We start from the raw sequence: 27,289 nt of genomic DNA, 5'->3' as shown, positions 1-27,289 counted from the left end.
AGATGTAAGAGGATGTTATGAGGGAGTTCCTGACATACACATCAGGCAGAGCTCTTATGTAGTCCAAGTGGCGCAGTTCATTTATGATGGGAATCCATCTAGCATCAACAAGGGAATTTATTTAAGATGTGTTATTTCTGTGGTTTTTCAGATGTGTTATTGCATTTATTGATTCATAAAACAACACACACAAAAGATCTTGCTGCTCTTTTGCTTTTGAGATTTAAATTAAAGGCAAATCTAAACATCAAACACTGTTCTAACAGTGTTTCATTTATTTTTTGGAAAATATCTTTTCCCCTTGGCAAGGCTTCTAAAAGCTTACCTAAGTTTCCCAATTTCTCTTGGAAAGCTTATTCCATTAATATAAGTAACATTCACAGGTAAATTTGACACAACCTTGCACCAGATGTGCTTCATTGTAATTTGAGAAAAGCATTCATGAGGTTCTATGAGAATATAGATTTAAAGTCACAGGGACAGGTGCTCTATTAAAAATTTGAAGCACTGTGTCTGCAGGAAAGGTGGTAGGCATAGGAGCTCTTTTGCCAGTATGATGAGGAATTACTCTGATCATTAGTTGCACAGCTAAATGGATGGAGGCATCAGAGTGAAGGGAAAAGAGAAATAAAGGATAACTGCGGTTACAATCTAAAACTGAGGAGTAACTTGCTTGTGATTGATCTGTGAGTGCAGTACTTCACTGACCACTGTAAATTTCCTTTAGAGTGTTTTTAAGAACATGTTGAAGAGCTGAAATAAAGTGGACAATTTCCAGTTTAGCTTACAAAACTCTTGCTTGGACTGGAAAGATTTCTAATTATTTTCATTCATCTTTTCCATAAGCGGCTTTCAAATGCCATGCCTAAGGTTGCTTTCATGAGTCTTCCATGAATAATTAAACCCTTTACAACTTGAAAAAAAAAATCATGATCTGTGCATTTTAAATAGAAATAGGAGGTTGCTAATTGTTTTGTTTGCTGGAAACTTCTTTGTTCTCTTTTTAATAATGCCATACAAAAAGCATTTAATATTTTTTTGTAGATGGGCAGAGTTCCGCAGGAAACTTCAAGCTGTTTCTAGCAGCTTGAAGGGGCAGATATAGGGGTAGGCCGTTTAAACAATATTAGTGCTAACTTCAACACAACACTGCTTTTCATTGTTGGTTTAAACCTGTCACTGTCAGCATCTTCAGTCAACTGAAGTGTGGTACCTCCATATAATAACATGAATCCTGAATAGTTGTTTTTCCATAAAAAAGTGAGTAGTTTATAAACTGAGAGAAACAAGGATCCTAAGCTTGCAAGTACTCTTTTTTTTTTTTTTTATGGAGTTCAGCCTGATATTTTTCTCTTGCAAACAGCCACAATCATGACATTCTCTTTTTTCCCCCTCTCCCCTTTGTAATTTAAAATCAGGGTAGGAAGGAGTTTAACACAATGGGAGACCCACTGACTGTTCGAGATGCAAGTCTGGAAACTGTGCAATAAATGAAGCAACATTTTGAGATCCAATTGCTAATGCAAATGATGAACTTGAGAGCATGTTGTTTTTTCTAGAAATATTGATGGAAAACCTTTCTCTCTTCAGGAAGAAGAATCTGATCTTTATTGGATTCTTTTGATAAAATATATGAGCAAAACAGAATTACATTTTTGCTTCCAGAAAACATTAACCTTTGGTTCAGTATAGCAAGAGGGTGGTTCTCTGTCATGTGTACCTAGGCAGAGTCTAAAATACTTGGCTACAGCAGATAAACTGGTAATTCTTTAAGAGCCCTAGGAAGAATACCAAGGGGAGTAACAAGTCAAGCTGCTGAATTTATAGTTACTGGTGCAGAAACTAAGAGGAGGACGGTGTGAGTAGGTATCTATGGACACCAAAAATCTATTAATTGCTTTGAAATTGTTACAGTGTTGGTATAGAGGGTTACAGTAGAAGAAATACATCAATATTTAATACACTTGTAAAGGGCCCACAGCATTGCAGGAAACATGCTTACAGACTTGCTGAAAGTCTTCAGGGTGGTAAGAGGAAGAAAGCAAGGACAATGCCTGGTTTGGGTTCCAGTGCAGACTACCAAGCAAGGTGGACCAGGTAAACAAAGCCTTTTTTCATCAGCCAGTAACTTTCTGCAAGTACTGAATGTAAGAGTAATTAGAACTTTGAGTACTGAGGCATTTCTTGGGAAATAGACAGACAGACAGTGCAAGTTTTTGAAATATATAGATAAAAATGTTTTGGCATGGAGAGAGAAGAAAACTGTAAGGAAGTAAACTCTCTTATGTTCATTTCTGACCTTTAAGGATGAGCTCCTGTAAGGAAAAGAGAAAAAAGATGGGAATAATTACATCCCATAAATACCTGTCTCCGTGATCTCTATGGAAGAATTGGGTGGGAGGCTGAAATATAGATATATAGACTGTAAGTATGTAAATTTAGATAAATGAATTCCAATATATGTCAAACCACTAAACAAATATTTAAGAAAAGAAAGCAGGCATGAAATGAGTTGCACCTATGGAAGGGCTCAAACAATGAGAACATAATTTGTAGCTACAGGATTTATAAATTGACAGTGAAAGATTTTCTCTTGTCTGAATGAGAAAGGAAAACTAATGACAAGCAGCCTAAATGAGCACTTTTGCTCAGTCTTCACTAAAGCAAAATATTCCTTTGAGCAGATAACCAACACAGTTAAAATCAGTATGAAGACTTTAAATTGCTTCAGAGAAAAAGCAAATAAAAGAGTAGCTGCCTTTGATTCTGCCAGCTCCAAGGGCTGTTACTTTTTCTGTGCCATGGAACACTAATTAGGATAGGAGTCAGAAACAGGGAGGCTTTGTAAGAATTCTAGGATGTGATGCTTGTTCTGAAGCATTTTCTGATGTGATGATTGGAATTTAAAAAAAAAAAAAATGTACCTGTGTACTGAATAGATGCCATATTTCTTTCTCTAGGGGGGGAGGAGGAAAGCTTGAATTTTTAATAAGGAGTAATCAGTCTTTATAAGCAGGATATTTTATGCAAGATTTCATACATTTTATGTTTGAAATTTGGTAATATCAATTACCATTAGACTATACCCTGGCTGAAGAGCATAAGGCCCTTAGAGTCATGTTTATCATGCTAGCCATGCTCAGTATGAATGGCTTAAGGTTTCACATACATACTTTCTCATTTTCTGGTTGTGTGCTTCTCAGGAGTACAGAAACATTAGCTTCTGTACACTGAGCATAAATTATCTTTTATCTGTGAGTTTTATGGCAGTTTGTAATACAAGGTAATAGGATTTATGACCAAGAAATGAGAAGATGCCCAAGAGTTAATGAGGCCTGTCTTTTACATATACTGAGCAGTTCAGTTTTTCCCACACAGGATTCCAGCCCTAGGACGTAGAGAAGAATTGCTGCCTACACATGAAAATGCGTTACAGCAGCATATTTTTGTCGGTTAATGAACTCTTTTGAAAGAGTGTGTGAATACTTTGATAACCCTTTTTCTTACACCCAGCTTTTCTTGTGAGTGCATGTCTGCCTTCCCTGTGAGAAATGATGAATAATTTAACATTGTAGGTAGTGGCCCAGCAGCTAAATGTGAGTAATAAGTATTGGGAATTCCATCCCATATTCTTGGGTCTTTACCACCATTTCCTTGAAGAGAAGTATATTGGGTGGTCTTTTGATCTCACAGTCTCCTAGACTGTAAATTGGGTAAAACCCATGTCCTTCTCTGAATGGGTACTGTGAGGCTTGTTTAGTTATTTACAAAATGCCATTACATCCTGTGCTCTGCACTGGAGCGAAACATAGTATCATGGTAATAGTAACAACAGTACTAGCAAGGCTCTTAATTAACATAAATATTGCCATATTTATGGAAGCTGTGCACGTAATTAGCTAGCATGGTCCCAAGCACAGTTTCAGTGGGAGCCAGCCATCCTTCTCGCAGATGGCGTCTGGGCACGCCCCAGGCTTAGCACAGGCCGGGAGCTGCTTCTGAAGCACTTGGAAGGGAGCACCTTGTCTTGGGGCCAAGAGAGAACAACCACATGCACATGGGCACTGCTGTGCTGGTTGGCTTGAGTTCCAGAGCTGTTACCTGAACCAATTTACAGGTGCAGACAGAGTGACTCGGCATGAAGATCTGCTCCTAGATGGAGACACTTTAGCAGATGTGAGAGAAGGTTCACAGACCGGGAACTTCGCTGGGGTTTATTGCTGCAATTCTTTGTGCCAATGTTATTTGATTTGGTTTGTGTCTGTGCTTGTAAAGTTTAATGGGAAGTTCAGTGTATATACCTTCAACTTCTGAGTTTTTCTCTGGCAGCCAGTTCCTTGAAATTTGCAGGAACCTCAAGAATGAGTTATCCGATCAGTTCTGTAGTGCCTCATGTGCAAGAAGCAGACCTGGCTTGCACTCAATGAAGAAAATCCTTAACGAATGTGCCTCTTATAGGGGATAATTTTGGGATCTGGAAATTTAATGTCTCCTTTTCCTATATACATGTTTTTGATGGGTAAATTCAGTTTCAAAAAGATTGCAGTTGTAAAGGAAGGCATTTAAACATATATCTAATATTTAAACATGCATTTAGTACTTACAGTGTTTATTGTCCTGAAAGGCCCTCTCTCCTGTTTGGCATCTTCTCTCAAAGAGCGCTATTGGAACTCCATCTAGTTGACAAAGTAGTCAGTCTCTGTGCCTTAAGCTCCTTGTGGAATTCACAAATATACAACTTCTTGTTCTTTGATAAATACCTTTTCTGGTGATTTTTCCAATGAGAAAGCCAGCCATTCAGCTGGACAGAGACACGGCAATGTCAAAAATATTGGCTGAGGAAAAGTCTTAATCAAGCCTTTCTCTGGGAGCCTGAGTCCTTCACAGAAAACCTTGCAGAAAGGGGGTTTGTGCCTCCAGAGATTTAATATTGCATTGAGGTGGGTTCTCAGAAAAAAAAGAAAAATTGCTATGTTGATAGTTTGGCTGCCTTAGTTTCCTTCTTTGGTAAGAAACTTTGAGGATTTGATTACAGCTCAACTTCTGTTCTTAAAATAAGACTTAAACTAGAGTCTGTATTTTTATTCTTTCCTGGGAAAATCCAGCTGGACCAATGATTATTCAGTCATTCTTATCATGTGATAATGTAGTGGGCGTGTGCAAATGTGACCTTCAAAAGGCTGCAGGTCTAAAGGACTTAGGTTTATTTCATGGTAATTTGTGGCTATGAAGTGGTGTTGCTTCATGTTTACACAGGATTTCTCTCTTTTACTGAATAACAGTGATCCAAAATTAATTCACATTTGTCAATAACATTCTGACCTGGAAAAGATTTACTTGCTATCTTACTTTTCAAGATTTTTTTTTTTTTTTTTTTTTTTTTTTGCTGTTACAAAAGGAAACTTTTAGGTGGATTTTCTCTTAACAGCTACATTCTTTGCAATTTTGTTCTTATTCCAGCATCAGCAGATGTGTATTGTGAAATATACAAAGCTTATATTGAACGTTAGAAATAATAATTAGCTTTTGAAATAGTCAAATCCATTGAAACAGTTTATTTAGCATCAGTTAAAAGTGCAACCTGCATCAACTTTATGGATGACATCTAATAGTTATTAATTACTTCTTTATAAGGAAGACAAACTGGCAACAAAAAATTCTTAAATCAATTTGTTAGCTTCCAGGTAACCAGTTTAATAAAGTACCTATCTTTCAGAGAGGAAAGGAAAATACCGAACCATCATTGCCAAGTGAAAAAGAATAGTCTTTATTAAATGAGATTTTCATCTGTTCATAATTGTTAAGAAACAAGTCATGCTCTATAGCAGGATATGGTAATCATACAGCTGTTTTTAAATTCACATCTTAATGGTGTCTGCAAGATAATGTAAGGAGTCTGATTGGATTACTTAGGTACTTCTAAATTCTGAAGTCATCTAGTTTGATTCTGAATCAATAGTTTGCGCCTGGTAAGTGTCAACAGTTCTGGTCACAAATTTTTTTGATCTTTGTTCAGATTTTTAACTAGTTACTGCAGCTGCTGATGGATGATCATCTAGGAGAACCTTGGCCCTAAATAAAACTCTTCCAATGAGATTCCTGCTCTCTGTTGTTGCCCCTAGCTGTTGTGATATGATCTTGACAATCTGATAATATCTATTTTGTTGCTTTATGGAAACCATAGCAAGGTTTTTGCTACAAAGCTGATTATCTTAGAGCTGTTTTGTTGGGGGATTTTCTTCCCCGAACTTGTCAATTACTTTTCTTTCCTTCAAAATCTTAATCCATCTTTTCATCCCCTCCCTTAACAAACTTCCTTTTGCAGTGGTCTGATACTTTGGGCTTTTGTGTGGAATGTAGTATTAATAATTTTGTGTACTATAAAACAATTCTTCTGCTTTATATTAAATGGTCAGCAGCAAGATGCAAAATGTTTGTCTTTGACATTTGTTTATTGGTAGGAGCTGATGCATGAGCTGGGATCAATAGGAAGCTGGTAAAACTGTATCTTGTTTTGACAATGTTGGTAAGCTGAGGAAGACCAGAGCAGTATTTTCACTTGCTGTGTGTTCACTTGTCTTTATTCTGTAACTGAACGGAGCAGAGCTGGAGAGTGTGTGTGTGTGTGTGTGTGTGTGTGTGTGTGTGTTCATTCCAGTTCTGTTTGGGTTTTTTCCCGGGTAGGACTTTACTCCTATATGAGGACTTTGTAGCAAGCTAAAGAATTCCTAAGCTGTTTGTGAATAGATTTTTGGCCAAAAAGGAAAAAAAAAAAAGGCAAAAGCACTTTAAAAGACCGTTAATATGGATTCCAAATTTGACCAAAAGATTTAAATATTTTGTACATAATTCAGTAAGGTTTCTATTTCTACCAGGTGCCATATTTTTATACTTTAAAAAAGGAACATTATGCAAATGCTTGTCTGTATGAAGGCGTCATAGACTCATACTTCGCAGATTGATTCAGTAGTATTTTTAGGATTATGATTTAAAATATTTGTCTGTCATCTAACACCTGGGAGGAGCAATGCAATGTTTTGAATTTCAAGGTCAACCATTAGACACAAAGAAGTAAGGGGACTCGGAGGAATAATTATTAACACTTTCTGTGGCTTGCCTTATCAGATGCCATCCTCCTTACTAAGCAGTCATCATACTGCAAGATCTTACTTTCTTTATCTAATCTTTTTTCTTCTACTTTCCTTTTTTTTTTTCTTTGGATTTTTCTTGTATCCCATCAACTGTCTATTCTCAGTACATCATCTTATCTTAACTTTTTAGTTCAGTTTTGTCTAAAATGTTCTAGCTTTAACTTAAGCAGCCACTGCTGCCCTGAAGATTTTTCCCAGGATTTGTCTCCTCCCAGCAGTCACAGTAGTGTGCTATGAAGCATTAATTCATCAATGCCCAGTCATTCTGGCTTCATCTATTCATAGAATCACAGAATCACATTCCTCTTGGGTCTCACAATGTTTCATCTTTATTTTGTTGTACCAATGACCAAAGTGGACCCGTCTTTAGCACTAGAATCTACTGGGGTGATATCTGCTGCAGTGTGCCTGTGCATCACCCTGAAATCACTGCTGTGCTGACCTCTTTGTTCAGCTTTATTGTGTTAGCCCAAATTCCTCAAGTCCTGGAATTCTGTTCTACCCACTCAGTGTCTTTCTGAAGGCATCTTACTGCCTTGCTTGAGGTGAATTTCACCCGAGTTTGGCAGTAACAGCTTTCCTCTTTGAGTATTAAATGGATTTCAGTGATAGTTTAGGGGTATGCAATTTTTTTCCACTCCCCATCTGGCTTACAGAAAGTTCTGTAGGGAATCTAACAAGTATCAGAAGTCTGTAATCTGTGACAGAACCTTATCTGGAAAGAAAATTAATGGAAAATATTTTATTTCATACAATCAAAAATATAGCAGGGAAAATCAATATTATTGTTCCTATCCTGAATGTAAAAGCAGTAGAAATTGAAGTGATAGTAGATGATAAATTATTTTCTACTACAAAATCAAAAAAATCAAAATGCTGAGCACTTAATTGTTGATCTGAAGGGTTTATAGAAAATCCTTTAGAGGTAAATTTAATAATGGTCTTTTCTGTTCACATCTGAGTACTGGCAATAGTTGAAGTTGTAGAAGGTGAGCGTCTATATTCTGGCCTCAGTTATATTTGAAAATGCGTTGTCTCTTCAATTCAATCCCTTTGTGAGATGGCTTAGGCTTTTGCAATCCCTTACAGTATCGCTGTTAATTTTGCATCTGCCAGGGCAGTGGTGTAAACTGTATGGATTTTCAATATTTACTCTTAATATTCAAAAAGGGTCAGGGCAGAAGAACGATAATATTTGGTAATCTCAGAGGTTCTAGGGAAAATGCTGTACTGCACTGATAAACAAGATTTAGGTAGAACTATTCAGCTTTGCCATGGGAAGTGATTGACTTGGCAATCCGAATTTTTTTCATGTTGATAACAACTGATTACATTACTTCAGGACTCTCTTTGCTCTAATAGAATATCCCAAGAGCAGATGGTGATCAGGGATTGAATTCTTCATTGTCTTTTAAGGCTGTAATGTGTCTGTCACTCTCATGTCGGCTCCAGTCAAAAATACTTGCCAGCATCGCAGCTGGGCCAATGACCTTCAGGGGAGTGCACGGGCTTCTACTCTTAATACTAAAATGAAGGGATTTAGATTGAATATGTTTCTGTTAAAAGTAAGAAGAGGAGTCTGGAAACAATCTTGCAGGATCTGTGAGGGTGTGTCAAGAAGAAGAAGCTAGGCTTATTCTTGAGTTGCACAGCAGAAGAATGAGAGACAGTGGCCCTAAACTGAGATGGAAGATTTGGAGTAACTGTAAGGAAAAATTTCTACTCTGAAGATAATTACAAATTGCATACAGGAACAAGTTGCCCAAAGAATCTCTGTCCTTGGCAGTGTTCAAAACTTGATGGGAAGGCTGCACTCCTGAGACTCCCTCCCACCTCTAAGTGATTCTGGGACGCTTGGGGAGACACGGGTAGACTGAGTAGGTATGTTAGAACTACTGTACAAGTATGTATTGAGAAGAATTTGGAATCTCCTGATACAGAAGACTGTGGCCACATTCAGAAATAGTGGTTCTGTCCACTTTTATCTTTTTTCATGTTTTTGTTACCTTACAAAGTGAAATTTGTTGTAGTCTCTCACGTCACCTCACAGAAGAAAATGCTGAAAGGAGAAATGATTGCTGTCTTTGAATGCACTGAGTAAATGCCAGGGAGAGAAAGGGTCTGATTAAGCTCAAGGCCAATGTTAGAGCAAGAGTAAATTACTTTAAACCAGTGATGGATAAATTCCCATCAGAAATTGTACCATCCAGAGGGAACTGGACAAACTTGAGAAGTGGGCCCACAATCTTCCTCATGATGTTCAAAAAAATCCAAGTGCACCTGTCCCAGTCGTAAGTAGAGACTGGAGGAAGAAATTATTGAGAGCAGCCCTGCCCAGAATGACTTGGGGGTGCTGGTGGATGAGAGGCTGGACATGACCCAGCACTGTGCACTCACAGCCCAGAGAGCCAAATGTGTCCTGGGCTGCATCCAAAGCAGCGTGGCCAGCAGGGTGAGGGAGGGGATTCTGCCCCTCTGCTCCGCTCTGGTGAGACCCCACCTGCAGTGCTGCATCCAGCTCTGGGGTCCCCAGCACAGGAAGGACATGGACCTGGTGGAGTGAGTCCAGAGGAGGCCATGAAGACGATCAGAGGGCTGGAGCACCTCTTCTGTGAAGACAGGCTGAAAGACTGGGATCATTCAGCCTGAAGAACAGAAGGCTTCAACAAAACCTTGGAGCACCCTTCAAGTATATTACGGGGGGTTATAAAAGGAAAGAGAGGGACTTTTTACATGGGCAGATAATGATAGGACAAGGGGCAGTGGTTTTAAGCTGAAGGAGAGTAGGTTTATTAGATATTGGGAAGAAATTCTTTGTTGCAAGGGTGGTGAGACATTGGAACAGGTTGCCCAGAGAAGTTGGGGATGCCTCATCCCTGGAAGTGTCCCAGGCCAAGTTGGACAGGGCCCTGACCAGCCTGGTGTAGTGAATGGCATCCCTGCCCATGGGATCCTATACTCTATGAAATTAGAAGGAAAAGTCCCTAATCATTCTTCTGGTGAGATTCCACAACAGCTTTACAAAATGGAAAAATCTGGAAGAGGGGCGCAGAATCAGAACTCACTATGTTGACTTTACATCCTCAACTCTATTCCCACCGAAAGTGAACACAAAACTTTCAAAAGTTGTTAATATGTAGGCATTGTGTTTCCAACTGTCCTTAAATTGCTGCTTTTTAGACGTGAAGCCTCGCAGCGGCGTTAATCAGTTTGGACCTTGAGTCACATGAGCTGTCCTGGTCTGTGATCAGCTACTCAGCAGTGCTGGTTTGCAAATGGTGAGCATGAGTTCCAGTCCCTGCCATGGAGTCTGTTTCACAGCTGTGGCTTCCTTTTGCATTTTATTTACTATACCTGGAAATACACTGTCTCCCCTACCATCCTGGCAGGTAAGCGTAGGAAGTGTGGGTTCAGTGAGTGGACAGTGGGGTGGATCAAGAACTGGCTAGGTGTCAGAGCTCAGAGGGTTGTGATCAGCTGGAGGACTGTAATCAGGAATCTGCTGAGTCCAGTTTTATCCAACTTGTTTATCAATGACCTGGATGAAGGGATAGAATGTACCCTCAGCAAGTTTGCTGGTGATATGAAACCGGGGGCAGGGGCTGATATACTTGAAGTCTGGGCTGCCACTCAATGAGATCTTGATAGGCTGAAGAATTGGGTAGAGAGAAAACTAATGATGTTCAACAAGGGCAAGTGTAAGATCCCCCAGGTTGGGGGGCTGACTTCCTAGACAGCAGCTCTGCAGAGAAGGGCCTGGGAGTCTTGGTGGATAACAAATTGTGCATGAGCCAGCAGTGCCCTTGTGGCCAGGAGGGCCAATGGTATCCTGGAACGCATTGGGAAGAGTGTGGCCAGCAGGTCAAGAGAGGTGATCCTGCCCTTTTACTCAGCCCTGGTGAGGCCACTTTTGGAGTGCTGTGTACAGACAAGTTGCTACTGAAGGATGTCCAGTGGAGGCCACGGGGATGATCAGGAGTCTGGAGCATCTCTCTTATGCTGTGGGAGCTGGGCCTATTTAGGGCAAAGAGTGAGAGACGATCTTGTTAGTGCATATAAATATCTCAAAGGCAGGTGCCAAGAGGGTGGTGCTGGTCCCTTCTCAGTGGTGCCCAGTGACACGACAAGGAGCAATGGCCATAAATTAAAACACAAGAAATTGCACCTCAACTTGAGGAAGAACTTCTTTACACTGAGAGTGGCAGAGCACTGGACAGGCTGCGCAGGGAGGTCATGGAGTCTCCCTCTCTGGAGGCATTCCAGACACTCCTGGAATGCATTCCTGTGTAACCTGCTCTAGGTGACCCTGCCTTGGCAGGGGCTTTGGATGGGATTATCCCCAGAGGTCCCTTCCAACCCTAACAATTCTGAAATTCTGAAATCTAGGCATTGCTTTTGTGCATGCCATAAGAAATCACAGATATCCAAAGGTGGTTTAGCAATCAGGGAGAGTGCACTAGTGTGAAATTGTATACCTTCTGGCTAGTGATATTGCCAGTGCAGAATAAATGTAAGCACATGGCAAGGCAGATTAATGAAATCTAAGCATGTGCTTAAGCACTTCACTGAATGGTGGTCTGCAGATGTAAGTATAGTTACCTCACCTGGTGTGTAATTCCAAGTTCAGATGTCTCTGCATTTTCCCATCCACGTGACAGCCAGTGGTGCTTCATGGGGAGTACCCGCATTTCTGTGGCATCAACATCTGTTTCTGAGTGGTTAATTTTCATAAAGAGTTCCCATTCTTTGTTAATTGAATTATGGCCTTCAATTTCAGCAATGCCAGGTACCTGAGGGAGAAGAAGGAGCTGCACCCAGAGGAGAATCCTTTTTATTTTGGTGAAAGAATGAATTATATTGAAGAATAATTAGCTTGCAGAATTCTCTTCTACTAACCACAGTGTTGGCAATAAAATGTGCCCTTGTGTTAGGAGTCTGAGGTCTTCCTACCTCATAACTTAAAGGTTTTTAGTTACGAGCATTTAAAAGCTGCATTGCAGTAGGTATATCTCTCTCAGTAATGGGGGCACATTGTTCAGTTCTTTCTCAGATATCGGTTTTCTTTTGGGGCAGGCAAAAGAGGAAGACTCTCTGGTGGAAAAAAATTTAAAAAAAAAAAGTTATGTTTTTCTTCTATTGTTAATCACCAGCGGTTTTTCCTGAAGCTGAAGATCTGGAATTAGTCTTCTGTGGCAATGATGCCACAAGCAGACAGTCTCATTAGCTCCAAGCTTGGTGATTTTTTTAAGGAGGAGCTCCCGTCTCCTTTATGTTAGAGGAGTCTGGGAACTGAGAATAAAACTGATAAGATAGTCACTCTACCCAGAGTATTGACTGAAGCTTGAAAGCACTTAGAAGAGCACCAAGAGAAGGTTCAGTAGGTCTCTGACGGGCCAGTATGTCTCTGCATAAAGTCCTAGACCCTCCTGTTCATTCAGGATTTTGTGGGAGTTATTTCCACATGTTGTAGTTGTGTAAGCTACCAGATGCAGCCTTAAGCCACCCATGCTTAATGGTTCTTGAAATCCTTGAGGAATGTGCAGAGTCTGGTGTGTTCCTGTTGAGTGAGATGGATGGCCACAGGCAGAAGCCTTGAGCACTCTTGAACAGCAGCATGAGTCATCATAAACAAATCCAGCTATTCTGGTGTGCAAGACAATGTATGCCACAAGAAGTGTACTTCAGAACCTGTGCAGATAAAGGTAGTAGCTCATCATCCCTATTACACGTATTTTATCCATTTTCTGTAAGCCTAATGATATAACTGAATTAATAATGCCTGTTTCATTTCTTGGTCTTTCATCTGTCCGACTTCTGGATCTCCTTTCCTGTTCACAAGCATTCAGTGAAACTGCAGAAGTATTAGGGCAACATGTAATTTCCAGTTTATCAATAGTAATGCCCTTCATGAACATTTCTCTTTTTTTTAATTCTCTTTTGTACTTAAACCTAATTCCAGATTACTGTACTAAATGTATTCTGTGTCTCCTTAGGGGATAGGTATTATGAAGCCATTGTTTTAGAAAACAAGTTTTCCAGCAAAAGTGTAGGAATTTTTTAAGTACTTCTAGTATGGAAGCCCACTGAACTGTCAATATATTCCTAGAAAACTCTTAAGGAAATAAAATACTTAAACATTATCCTTTTTTATTCCAAGTCATCTGAGAAAGTGAAGCAGCTTTAGTTATTTAGTGCAGTCTGTTAAAAGGCAGAGAAGCGGTGGTCCCCCATCCCTGGAAGTGTTCAAGGCCACTTGGATGGGGCTTTGAGCAACCTGGTCTAGTGAGAGGTGTCCCTGCCCAAGCCACAGCCTTCAGATAATGAAGTGAATGCAATTGCTCATTTCTGTAGCCCTTGGAAACCCATGCATGATGATGTTCAAATCTCTCATCTTGAAAGACAGTAGGAGCTCGTGTTTCTGAGAAAGCCTGAGTCAACCCCTGCAGTTCAGTGAAGCTGACGTCCTGCTGGTGTCTCCTCCTGGAAGGCCATGCCTGCCAAATGCCCACATCTGTTTGCTCCCATGCAAACTTCACTTTCAGTTGGGGGAGTGAGAACAAGATCGTATCTCCTTGAAGTTTGGCAGTATTTCTCCATGGGACTCTGGAAATGCAGGGTGATTTTAACACCACTGTTTTATACTTGGACATTTTTTTCCCATCTGAGGGATAAAAATCCAATGTTGAGTCAGCAGGAGCTTACCTGAAGCTGATTTTTTTGATAACTCCTACTTTGTAGTCATCTTGTAGAGGGGGGAAAGTGAAGTAAACCTGAAAACCAACTTAGTATTTAGACATGCTTGATAGTGGCCTCTACAGTGTTATACTGTACTGAGCTGTCATACCATGATTCTTTTCCTTCGGCCTGTACACCTAAAATCAAATTACTGTGGCTATGTGTGTTCTTAATATTTTTTATTGTGCAGGGTAACTGATGTACAAAGTCTTTGGTGGAAATAGTTATTTTTAGAAGAATCTGTAAGATGACAAATAATAACTTGCCTAGCTTTTCATACAGGCTCTGATCTTCCATTAGTGAATCTTGGACTACATGTCGTGTCACACTCTTTAGCTGGATCTCAAGGTGTATTACTCCTATATTACAGAGAGAGAGAGTTACACAAAGGCCTGAAGAAGTGAAATTATTTGCTCAGGTACTCAGGGAGTCAATACCATACTGAAAATTTAATCCAGTTTTCCAGGTTTCTATCTCCAGTGACCTGTCAACTGGGACCTCTTTCCTCCTTAGTGCTTGTGACTTTATTAGGAGTCACCTTTAGATATGATGGAGATTTTTACTGAAAATGCTTAATCCTTTCAGAAAAATCACAGAATCTCGCTTTTCTATAGCAGTCAAAAACTCATCCTAACTTTCTTAGGAGAAACTCTGAAGAGATGGATTTGTATAAATACTTTCTCGTTTCTTAAGAAGCCTGAGAAAAAAAATCTTATGCTTGAATCTGAGAATGCCATGTCTTAGAGTGGCCAAATATATATATATATGCCAATTACAAGAGCTGATTATTTCTAATGAACAAGATATCCAGGAAAAAAAAAGAAACAAAGATCTAGTCAAAGTGTGGCAGACAATTATTAGAAATTATAACTTCTACATTTTAACATCTTTCAGCTTTCTGCCACTGTGCATGACCACTCTGCCATCCAATAAAACATTTCTTATCTCATCAGAATTTTACAAGTTCAATTTCAATTGTCATAAGAAAAAGCAGTTCACAGGAGACATCAGGGGATGGATGTTTATTCCCTCCTGCCTTTTTGAATGTGTTAGAGTTGTGTAGGTTAGAGATGCAGAAGGGAAAATGACTATAGCTATCACAGTCTTTCATAGGCGAGTGAGCAAAAGAAAATCCTAGGGTATCATATAATAGAGCTTACAGCAAGATTTGTTCTCATTCTCTGAGGTGTCTACAAAATACATATATCATGTCCCAGTACAATGAGCTGTCGTGAGCACAGCTTACTCAAGCATGGCAGGAAGTTGTAGCTCCTTTAGTATGTAGCCAGACACACTTTAGTGGTTGGATGGACAGACACATTTTCCCCCTCTCTTAATCCAAACTCTAAATGTAGATGTTGTATAAATCCCTAAGCAAGTAGCTGATTCTTTCATTTCCTGGAAGAGCTGCTGGCCTATATTTTTAGAGAGGCCAAGTTTCAAGTTTCTTGAAATTAATTTAAAAATACAGAGTTGAATGCTTATGCACCACAGTTGTGTAGAGATAGCATACGTTTCTTTCTTTTTCCTGAAATTAAGACACTTCAAAAAATTATGTGTGAAATAAAGTATTTGAAGTGTAGTGTTCAGCATAGGGAGGTGACTGAATACACTATGAGAGAATCAGAATCATGCCTGTCCTTTTATAGAGAGAAGGTAGAGGAGGTTTTTAAGTGTTGGGTTAAGTCTGTAATGTAGGCCAAGTTAGGCAATAACTTTGGAAATGGAGCAAAAAAATTTGTACTTAACGTGCTACGGGAGAGAAACTGGTGAAAAGAAGCAAAGAGAAGAGAGGCAAAGCAGATCTTGCAAACTGTATATGGACTGGGGAGTGCTATGGACTGTAGAGAGGCTGTAAAAGGAGAGCATGCAATGAATTGCATGAAGAATTAACAGAGTAAGGATATGGTAATTATTTACTGGGATAAAAATTTGTGTTCCTGTTGTATCATTTAGGAAAAATTTCAAGATACACTTATAAGCATTTATCTGGATCCATGGTAGATTGAAAAGGAGATTGGAATGATCTCTAAGTTCATAGCAGAGTATCTGTTGCAAGTCTACACACACACACACACACACACACACTCACTCTGCTTGTGTTGACTGCTTCCCCAGGCAGGATTTATTCATGTCAGGGACACAATTGTAGGAGAAGGTTCTTCTCTGATTTATTTGTGACAAGGGGAATGATTCTTTGGGATTCATTGCTTTGGGTTTTGGTTGTGATTTTATGTTAAACCAGTGCAAATATTCACCACTACACTTACAGTACACTATGGAGCCCAGGCACTGTGGCAAGTGCAGGGCTGGTGTGGCAGGTGGAGACATAGCCAGCTAGGAGAGAGCCACAAAAATATCATAAAGGAGTCAGAAAGCAGAGGGAGATACACTGGAAGGATGAGTATTTTTCTTAACTGAGCTCTATTTCTGCATCACAAAGCAATGAGTTTCCCAAATCAGACATAAACAAACTCTTCCATTTCCAAGGACAGAGGAAGTAATGAAAAGCATGCCAGTCTTTCCAAAATGGGCTGTAATTGGCACTAGCCAGAGCCTTAATATTCATCACCTGTAACTGAGGGGCAAATAAAAAGTGTGATTTCTTTTCTTCATCCTAAGAAATATTCCAAGGAAATAAACAGAATTGCTTCCAGTCTGTTCCTTGCAATTGAATGGCCCTGGTCATAAGTGAGGGTTAAACAAATGCAGAGTAAAAGTCAGAGCTTCTCAGAAGTAGTTTTGTCTCTGAGTAACTGATGTGATTTCTATGAATAATCATCACATGAACATGATACATCATGTCATGCATAATGAGGAGAGTTTGGTTTAAAGATTGTAGGTCTGTGTGTTTGACTATAAATATATCACAGTTAGACATGTATTGTCCCCTTCCAAAGCTCCTGACATTTTTTTTCTGCTGTGTGGGTGGGCTTTTACATACCTGGAGAAAATTGCATAGTTCTAAAAATTGAAAGTTACCCAATAAAGAAAATGTAGCCTAGTTTCATTATAGACCCATAATATGTTCTCAAAAATGAAACATGATTTTTGAAGGGGATGTTATTAACCATAGCGTTATAACTGTTATACTCCCAGGAGTATGATGGATGAATGGATGGATGGATGGATGGATGGATGGACAGTATATTCTTATAAGTCATTTGGGGATGGTGTGCCCAAATGTGCCATTTTTTTTTTATTGTTATGGGAGAGAAAAAGCAATATAATGATATTTATTGGAAATTACTTGAAGGCTATTCTGAACTGATTGATGGTTCTGCTGGTTAAAAAGGGTGTTTCCATTTTATGATATTAAGACAGATTAGATAAAAACTGAGTGAGTGTTTTAAAATCCAGCTTTCATCTTGATGGAAGTACAAAGATTAATCTGTTCATGTAATCTGTAAAGTAACAGAACTAAAACACTCTCAGTCTTCTCCAAATGTTTGTCTGTATTTTTTAAGAGAAAAAAATAAATATAATATCGGCTTTACAACAAAAATATGCCAAAGACATGCATCCTAGAAATATATGCACAACTGCATAATTGTATACTCTGCTATTTACTTCATTAGACTTTTTAAAAGATTTAGTTGTTCCACGTTTGACACTCTTTGGATCTAAGGCATTGCTCAGACTAACAGACATGTTTATGCCTCAGCAGGAAAATGCATGTGTTTATGAGAAAGGTAATTGGAAAGTGGGAGGAGACTATTTAGCACTATCTGAACTTTTGTGTCCTACACTTCTCTAAGACTCTTGCATAACTGTACTGCCCAGAAGAATGCAGCTCTTTGCAGGCGGACAAGACCTCATTTTCAGGAGTTAATTTTTCAAAAGGCTACCTGAACCCTATTATGAAACATTGTTGCTGACCCCTCAATTGGTTTAACTTAGTATCTTAGCAATACTAGAAATAAATACCTGCATAAGTGCCTGCATTCAGTGAGCGCTGAATGGTGAAAATCAGATTACTGTAGTTGTTGAGAATGGATGAGGAGGAAGTTTGATTCCTTATTTCCCTCCTGATGGATATTTATGGTGGGTGGGAAATGTGGGTGTATTTGTGTACACAGGTAATAAAATCATATAGACTTTTATCATAAGGCATTGAGTTTAAGAGCATTTGTGAGTTCTAGATAACCAACCACATTTTGAGAGAGTACAGGCAGAACACATTCTGGTAGAAAAACATTCTCTTAGGTAGCAAACACACACTGTATATGTCATGCATTTTTATTATTGCTTCCATATTCATTAAAGTTTAAGGCCTTAAATGACTTGTCAAAATGTTATGCCAAGCTGAAAAGCATTGCCTTGATGTGCTGTAGTGTAGCGAGTCTTATTGGCACTTCTAGCATTCTCAGTAGTCAAGAAAAAGCCCTACAATTTTCAAGTCACTTGTATGTTTGTCTCCAGTGTGCACTTCTCATTTTTCTTCATTCTTGATATGTTTTTCAGAATTTTATACTTTTCTTACGTAACTCTCATCTAAAATGTGACGAGCTTTGCTTGTACATGTATATACATGGTCCTGGTTAGGGAAAATCAAGTTAGATCTGAACTTTCTCCTTAAAAGATCTGTAAGTTCTGGGGAGGTCAGATTAGAGGCTTAGTCCAAGGCCATCCCTACTCTTTCTTTTATTTATGGATAAGAGGGATTTGTGTAGACTTGAGTCTTAATATGGTCTGACTCATGTTGCTCTTGGGACAAATAGAAAAATATTCTGAGAATAAAGACACTAAAAAAAAAAGAAGCAGGGAGTGAGCAGAGTGGAAAACAAAGAAAGAAGAAATGAAGGCAAAAAAAGAGAGAATAAAGGTGTGGGCAACGTATTCCCTGTGTGCTTGTGCATAAACAGTACTCCCGGTAGGATTTGGTAGCAATGCGTAGGAGTTTGGGAGGCTTTATAGATATGATACATTGTAAGTAAGCACCTGCTTCTAGCAAATGAACTTTGACTGTGGCAGTTTCTTAGTTTTTAAAGAATATAAAGAAGCTCTTAAAGGAATTTTGGGGCTTGAGTCTGGGGTAGATATGGATGGGGAAAATGTTTTGCAGGCAGGATAGTGTATCATGCCCTTATGTAAATACCCTGTATGTATAACACTACAATACAAAAATTCTGTTTGATTCTAAAGATCACTGTTATAGCTGTCTACAGATAATTGTATTGGACCAACTAGTAAACCAGTGGTTTAGACAGTTGGTCAATACATCTGAAATAAGAAAGAAAAGTACATGGAGAAAAGACAGTGATGGTGGCATTAGAAAAACAAACACTCCTATTTTTAAACAATGTTCTAAAGCCATTATTAAAATGTTTTCAGAAAATGTTCAGTGTGACTCACCTGAGTTCCCACTGGACCCCAGGGAATGTTAGTGATAGTGATATTAGTGAGAGGAGAAGCAGGTGGGCACTGAGTGCACTTGAAAACACCACTCTGACTTTTCACTGATGTGCAAGAAAAACACTGCAATAGCATGACCTACAGCAGACTTTCTTTCCAGTGACAGCTCTGCTCTGCGAGATCTGTAAAAAGGAGCCTTTTGTAATAACAGCCCCTCTCTTCTCAGGCAAAGTCTTTTCTGCCAGACTTTGCCTTTCTCTGAAATACCTCCGACCTCGAATAAATATCAGAACTGTTAGGTATCTTTACACTCTGGTTAGCAAAATTTAATTTAAAAATAGAAGCAATTTTTAGTGGATCCACTGATGTCAATGACTTAGGAGTGCTCAAATAAGTTTTTATTATTCTGGAAACAAACTAAATGCATTAACTTTTGTTTTGTGCTTGCCTCTGCCTAAAGCAAATTTTTATGGTCTAGTTAGGTTCCCTTGAAAACAGGCTTTTATAAGTAAATACTCATGGATGATTAACCGTCCTAAAATAAAACTGTTGTCAGATGTTTAAAATGTGCGGTGCATGAGAGAGAAGGTATGTACATGGAGACTGGAAAGCTAATTTCTACATTTCAGTGCATCTGCAATGATTAGTAAAACTGAGGCACCTGCAGATATACTTCCAAGGACTCAAGCTTGGGGAAAGCATTCTTTTTAATTTAGTTGATTCTGGGTTTTGGGAGCAAAAAAAAGTTGTGGCATGGTGAAGTGGTTTCCTAACTTTTGCAGAGTAAAAGTAAGGATGTCTTAATCAAAGCAGACCTTTCAAGACAAAGAGTGTTTTTAGAACATTTAAGTGGAACAAAGATGAGCTCAAGAAATGATACATGCAGAAACATGGAGGAAAAAACCTGTAAATTAGTCTACAGAAGATGTTTTTATATGTTCTTTTACTGTAGTCATCAATAAAATACCAGTAATACTGCTGGCTGGTTACTTGTCACTGTAGGAAGAAACAATTGCATTTTGTAAATTGGCTTTCTTAGTGTGGCATCATAGTTTCAAGAGAAATCTAAGTTTCAGATAAACATTTTGCACATTAATTTGGCTTTACTCTTTCTTTCTTATTTCAAGCAGTATAGAGTCTGTAATTAATGCAATGGACTTGGTTGAATAACTTTGTAAATGACAAGAGATGGTCCTTTTTGACCTTCATTTTAATATTGAAAAATTAGGAAAAATGAAACAACTTCTGCCAAAGAATGAATAAAAGATGGTTTGGAAGGTGTCCGTTTTCAATAAAATAGCAATATTCTATTAGATGATCCACTAGTCACTGATAACTGGTCTATCTTTTTGGTGGAGAAAGCAAATTATTTTTGTGACCTTTTATTTCTGTTCAACTTATAAGAGAATCTCAATTTTTAAATTATTTTTATCTTCTGCTTTAGAAGTATTAGATCTCACTCAGGAAGATGTAAAAGTTTGAATTGCAATTTCCCCCCCTCGTATGTCCTAATTTCATGAGCCTTTTTTTACTTAGGAATAAGATGAAAGCGCAGACATCTGAGGTGCAGTGGCTCAGGCTCCCTGGATACCAGGAGGTGACCTGGCAGCCCAACTTCTCCCACAGCCCCAGCCAGGTGGCAACCCCAGCCCCAAGCACTGGGCACCTCCATCGGGACATGGACAGAACAGGGTGTGAGCCCAGGAGGGCAGGGCTGTGGGGACCTGGTGACACTGGGCCAGGTGCTGATGGCCCCGGGTTCTGGGCCACAAGCAGAGTGGAGGAGCTCCAAGGGGCTGGGCAGGTACAGTCAGAGCTGCCACTGCCTTAGAACCCCAAGAGCATGATGTGGAGGGGGTTTAGTGTTTAAAATTAGCAATGTGTTTGTCGTGAGTTCACCTGAGAGGGAGTTCCAGCTGCTTTAACTTAATGTGTGAATCACGCCCTGCCCTCTGCATACACAGCTTTTCCATAAAGGCTTCCAGCCTATTGCTGTTTGTAAATTAAGGTTGGTTCCTTTACTTAGCTTTTCTGGGCACTGGAGAAGACAAAGTGTTGCAAGAGATGGATGGAATGTGCAAAAGCTGAATGACTGGTGAGAGGTGTTGCATTGCCTTGACAGCAAGTGCATTTTCAGGCTGTTGATTGACATTTTGCTTACTTCCTTTGCTTATAGCTTCATGAAACCTGCTGTTTTTCAGACAATGGGAAGAGATTTTGTTAGGAACATGAGCCGTGGGTCAAAAGAGTTATTTACACGAGTGATTAAAACTGAGTAGGCCCATGCTCTACATGGAAGTATAAGATGCAGCAGCAGTAGTGTGTTTCATGGCATGCAGAGGCAATACCAATAATCTTGTTTGAGTATGAAAATGAATAGTCATTCATGTTTCTCAGAGTATTTTTGGGGTTTTTTCTTCCTCATTTTCCAGTGGCCGAGGGAGCTCTCCCCATCAGGTGGGTATTGTGGAGCTGATCTTTAGACAGCTGCAGAAAAAGCATTCTGGAATGCCTTTTTCAGTCTCGTTAATAATACCTAATCTGAAAGTGGGAATGGATTGAGTGGTTATCTACATATCAGCTGACTTTCTTGTTTTTACAGGGCTCCCTGTGAGACTTTCCTGAAGGAATGGAAATTTTGGTTTTAAACTAAAAACAATGAGCAACTCTTCTTTGGGCTAGGCAGGGGCTGTCAGAATTAGAAATGTAAATGTCCTGTAAGAGTCTAGGATGCATTGATTTCCTCATTCTCCTCAAGTTAGCTGAAGCCTTTGCAGCATATTTCAGTAGTGATTCAAATCCATGATTGTTGGATGAATTTGTGGAAGTAACAAAAAAAACCCCCTATCTTTCAGCCATTTAAATTTATGGTAAAATATTGCTTTGCAATGAAATGAAAATCTGGCCTGTAGTCTGCTGGGTTTTAGCTGTGCTACATAACTACACCCAGTACTAGTCACGTAAACTGAGACCAGCTGCATGTCAGTAATCTGCAGAAGTCGTCAATGAGGTTTTGGTGGAAACGGTGAAAATTAAACATGATCAGATGGATGATTAATGGGCATTTACTGCATAGTCTAGTCACTGAAACAGAATCTTCCATTCACAAAGTCAGTACACATTTGTTCATTTTGTTCTGGTTCTGCAGATGGCAGTGTTAAGAGATTTTGCATTTTTGGAAATGTCTTGAAATATTTTTGCATGATGATATGAAGGCACCAATGAAGAAGAAATTCTTGAAGTACAATAGGAATGTTCTGTTTACCAATGAAGCAGAAAGTACTTTAAAATTTTGGGCAAGCTTATCTTAATAAATCCCTCTGAGGCACCTGCAGATATACTTCCAAGGACTCAAGCTTGGAAGCCTTTGGCTGCTCTCCAGCCTCTCAGTCTTACAGTCACCCAATTTTTTTAACCAAAGTCAGAAGCCTTTATTATGGAAGCAAAAGAAATGACCCTTATTTCTCCCTTGCCAAATAAATAGGTGCCTACAGCAAACAGTTATTCATCTCTCAGCTCTGTAGATGTGATCAGCTGGCAACCTGATTTAGGAACAGTAGTATCCTCCTGGGCTTCACATTACATATCCCCAGTATGTAACCTGTGTTTATTGTTCAGCCCACATCTGTGTTCAGATTAAGCTTCAGTGTATAGCGAACCAGTTCAGATGTAACCAGAATTTCCTCTTTTTATGCAGCACAGCAGCTTATCTTTACCTTAGAAAACATGGGAATTTATCTTTCTAAGCAAGGTTTTTTTTTTTCCTTTTCATCCTGGGAGTAGTATTTAAAAATGTGTGCAATGTGAATGGGATTATAGATATATATCTGTGTCATAAGGCAGAAACTTAAGGGCTTTAGACTTCATAAGAGTCTCAAATGACATTCCAGGTATCTTTAAATATTTAAAATTGTGGATTAACTGTATTTGCAATTTTTTAAAAGTATATTTTGGTAGTGTACCATTTATCACACATCCTTTTTGGAATATTGGTAAAAATGCAGTCTCTGACTCCATGGTTCAGAAAAGTTGTACTACAAAAGTTCACCTTTGGTTTTAGAGAGATTGCCCTTCCCGGATTTAATTACACCCGATTTATAGAATGGGCTGCTGAATGTTCAGAGCTGGACAATCCATTTTAAAAAAAAAACTTATTCAATGGATTATAGAGATTTATGGTAGTAAACATCATATGTAATAACAGTTCTGTGTGTCATACCTGCATAAGCAGTGGAGAGATAAGTGATTCAGAAAATATGCAATATAATTTCAGGTAATACATTCCACTAGATGCATTTACCTCTGATGTTGGAATCTAGGGATAGAGGGTAATTATTCACAAAACGTGACTGCTTTTGGGAAGTGGTTTATGTACATGAACTTTCCAGTAGAAAACATAGTAGCAGTTGTCCAGAGGTTTAATATATAAACTTGTAGACTGACATTATTTTCAGTGATAGTTAGAACAGTTCATAGGAATATATGATAGGCAAATGTTTACTTGGAGCTCCTTCTGATTCTTCTGATTCTAAAACCAAAAGTTTTGTCTACGTAGACATTTCATTGAACATGCAGATGAGATATATGAAGTCTGAAAATATTTAAATCTTATCTATACACTTAAGTGTATTGACACAAAGTACACAAGCACAGAAAAGAAAAAGATTAGACATCAAAGTTGTGCCCCAAAGTACTTGGTATTTAAAACAAACTCTCCAGACTTAGAGTGGATTTAAGGCTACCTCAGCTTCAGACATCAGGAAACGCAGTGGCATTTTTAACTTCACCCATTAGTAGTATAAGGTGCAATATCCTGAAAGCAAGCTTGCTGCTTTGAGCATGAAACTTTAACTACTGCCACATTTCTTTTGGATGTATTTGCAGTAGCTCTAGGTTAGGGGTAGTAACTCAAGTTTAGGTTTTTGTTAGATCTTGCTCTTTCTTTGTTTTCCAGGATTATTTAAAAAAAAAAAAAAGAAGAAAAAGGTGAAAAATCTCTGGATTTTTTTTTTAATTCGTTGAGAAAATCAGTAGCTGCTCTAATGAAAACTGCCTACCACTTACATATTGTGAAAAAAGATTTAGTGATAACACAGGTGATAACTGCAAAGACAGCAACTGAAAAAGGACATAAGCAATGAAGCAGCTAGTAATTCTGATGTGTGGAAAATTAACCCCTTTGCAAAACAGAAATGCCACTAGGTTTACAGCTGGAATTCCCAGATGCTGATGGGCCCTCAGAGTCAGAGATGTCTCTTATGAGTGATGTCTAAACTGAAGACAATCCATCATCTCAGGAAATTGCAAGGCATTCTCTAATACAGGTGTTGTTTCAGTTTCAGCAGCTGCAGCTGTTTAAAGAAATGAAAGGAATACTCATATACGCAGTAGATAAGCAGAAAGGCTGTATAGAAGCAGTAAGACAGAAATGTGTATTTTATTTTTGTGCATGGAAATTTGGAGCACTGACATTTTCCCACTTTGTTTCTGTTACATTAATTTACTCTAGAACTAAATAGATGTAAATATCTTCCATAGATATTTCTCCTGTGCCGCGTCACATTTTGCAGTAGTAGAAAACCAAAACTGAATTTAAGATTGAAAGTTTGGGGAAAGCTTGGATTTAAGGCTGGATCTGAACTTTTTGATTGTTTTTATTTGATTTTGTCTTCCCCTCCACATAGGTGTAACCATTTCCTAAGAAAAAAATGTGTTTGTTTCTAGAACAAGTCAGTATTATGTGTGCTATATTTGAAATGAAGAAACATGTATAGTTATAATTCAGGAGAAAAGGAGATGGTAGAAGTTTAGTAAACGAGAAGCTCTTTATTTATTCTTTAATCTGATTGTTTATTGGTTCCTTAGTTAAATTTGGAATGTAGAATAATAATTTTCTTATTTAAATCAATAGATATTTGTAGATAGTACTAGAATGGTTACTTTTTGCAACATGTCTTAGTAACCATGCACATCTCTAGTAATAATTTTGAGAGGAACCACCTTGTGCATTGGAGAGATTGCAGATCTAACAGTATAGTACTCTAGGTTTTTCCATGTGTCACTATATTTTTGGGTTTCACTATATTTTTTGGGAAGAAAGTTGTTTATATGGAGAGGATGAGAGCAGATAAAATGGAGCAGAAATACAATGTGCAAATTGTGTTTATTGACTTGTAAACAGGTCACAAAATGTGGCATTTTTTAAATTTGGTGTTGAGAAGGTTAAATTTCAGTTTGGAGCTGGGGGGAGGGTGGGGTATTTGCTGTTTCTAATTCTGTCAATTAGCTTAAATCTTCTCTGGTGGTGGCAGACCTGTATTTGGAAATACCCTCAGCAGGTTCCTTAACTAACAGCTCTTCTAAAGTGCCCCTCTTCCTTGCCAGAGAGTGACAGGTCCTTTCACACAGCCAGAACCAAATTGTCTGGATCCAGAATTTTACCTGGCATCTGCTGAGCCAGTATTTTTTGTCTAGAGTTGAAAAGTAAAACCTTTGCAGTTGTTCATCTCTCCATTGTATTATAATAGGTAACTACTCAAGAAGAATTTATCTTGACCTGGAGTTTTGTTGCAAGTCTGTTTTCTGTAAAAAGTACTAAGACAAAACCACAGTATTCATAGAGTGTGTCATGCCTCTGTGCAGCACTTAAAAATTGTTGCCACGGACAACACAAGTTGTTTCAAGAATTTGCTTTCCAAAATGTTACTGAATGTGATAGTTGCCACTTTCTGTGAACACAGATAATGTTGCCCTCTATTATCACCCTTGTTTTAGACCTTTCCAGACCCTGTGTCTCTGATAAAAAGCAGTGCAGGCCAGTAGAAGGAGGCTCTTAGTACTGAAATACTTTGTGGTGTCTGATGTCCACATTCACGCTTTTCAGGGTGTTTTATTTCAGACTAGTCCTAGTTTGTGTCTGTGATTCTGTGAATGTCTGTTAGTGGGTAGAGTGCTTTTAGGTGCTCTTCTGAAGAGATCTTCCAGTTTAATTTTGTCCACAAGGAATTTTCTGTGTGTGCTCAAGTCACTGTGAGTCCCAGTGTGGAGACAGTCCACAGTATTTAAAAAAAAAAAGTTACTGTAAGCATACTGTGAATTGTCAGTAGTAAAAGCCTACTAGTATGTATATTTCTATTTTACAGCTTTACCCCTTTAAGTTTTCTCTTATTTTATACATATAGGTGTACTTTTATTTAAATTTGTTATAATGCCAATGGATTTTTTTAAATCCTGATGGATTTTTTTCTCTATGGAAATTACTTCTGTGATTTCAGCTTGCACCTCCTTCATTTCAACTCTAATTTTGTCTTGTCCTCCACTACTGGATTCAAAGTTACTTTTATGTTGTCGAAGTCTCTGGCAGATGTCTTTGCCTGACCTGAGTGCTCCTTAGCAGCTGTCGGCCTTCTTTCTCACTCTTCTTTAAATTCTCAAAAGCTTTATCATTTTTGTTTGCCAGCACTTTCACTCCAGTTGGATAAAAGTCCTGCGGCCCCAAAACTTCTGAATCCCTGTGAGAAATGAGACAACTCTTAAAAAGATTAATTTATTGAAAACAGAAAAATTGAAAAATTACAGAAATCAGAAAAATATAAAAATTTGGGATCCTATGGCTCAGTAGATGGTATGCCCCAGGAGCGCAGGGATTTGAGATCTTCTGGCTGAGACAGCACTAGACTTCAGGTAGAGAAAAAGAACTTGCAGTGCTGGGCTGACTTTAAAAAAATTACTAAAAGCCCCTTAAAAGGGGTAAGGCTTTGAATGCCCCAGCGCCGATGTCTCCCACAGCTAGTCTGGAGAGAGCAAGAGGGGAAAAGAGAAGAGAGCCTGCCTCTCAGCTTCATCCTTTTCATAGTTTTTGCTCCGCCCCCAGTCCGCTCATAGCCCGCCCACAACCCGCCCCTTCGGTCCAAAGCGATTGGTGCTTTCCCTTTGATGGATCATCTCCGTCCACCAATGGCTCAGCGTTGTCGGGGGGGGGGGGGGGGGGGGGGGGGGGGGGGGGGGGGGGGGTGGTATCAGTTTGAGATAAGGGGAATACAATACCT

At 38.9% G+C, this 27,289-nt stretch overlaps 1 protein-coding gene across 4 annotated transcripts in view; it reads left to right on the top strand.

Annotated features, from left to right (window-relative positions):
• The window catches only part of TPK1 (thiamin pyrophosphokinase 1), a 315,027-nt gene that overhangs the window by 207,118 nt on the left and 80,620 nt on the right, over positions 1–27,289 (top strand). The gene's annotated exons all lie outside the window — the stretch shown is intronic.

This window comes from Corvus moneduloides, chromosome 1 (assembly GCF_009650955.1).
Source record: "Corvus moneduloides isolate bCorMon1 chromosome 1, bCorMon1.pri, whole genome shotgun sequence".
In the NCBI taxonomy this organism is placed as follows: domain Eukaryota; kingdom Metazoa; phylum Chordata; class Aves; order Passeriformes; family Corvidae; genus Corvus; species Corvus moneduloides.
The sequence above is the reverse complement of the archived record's forward strand: the minus strand, read 5'-3'. Positions and strand labels throughout refer to the sequence as shown.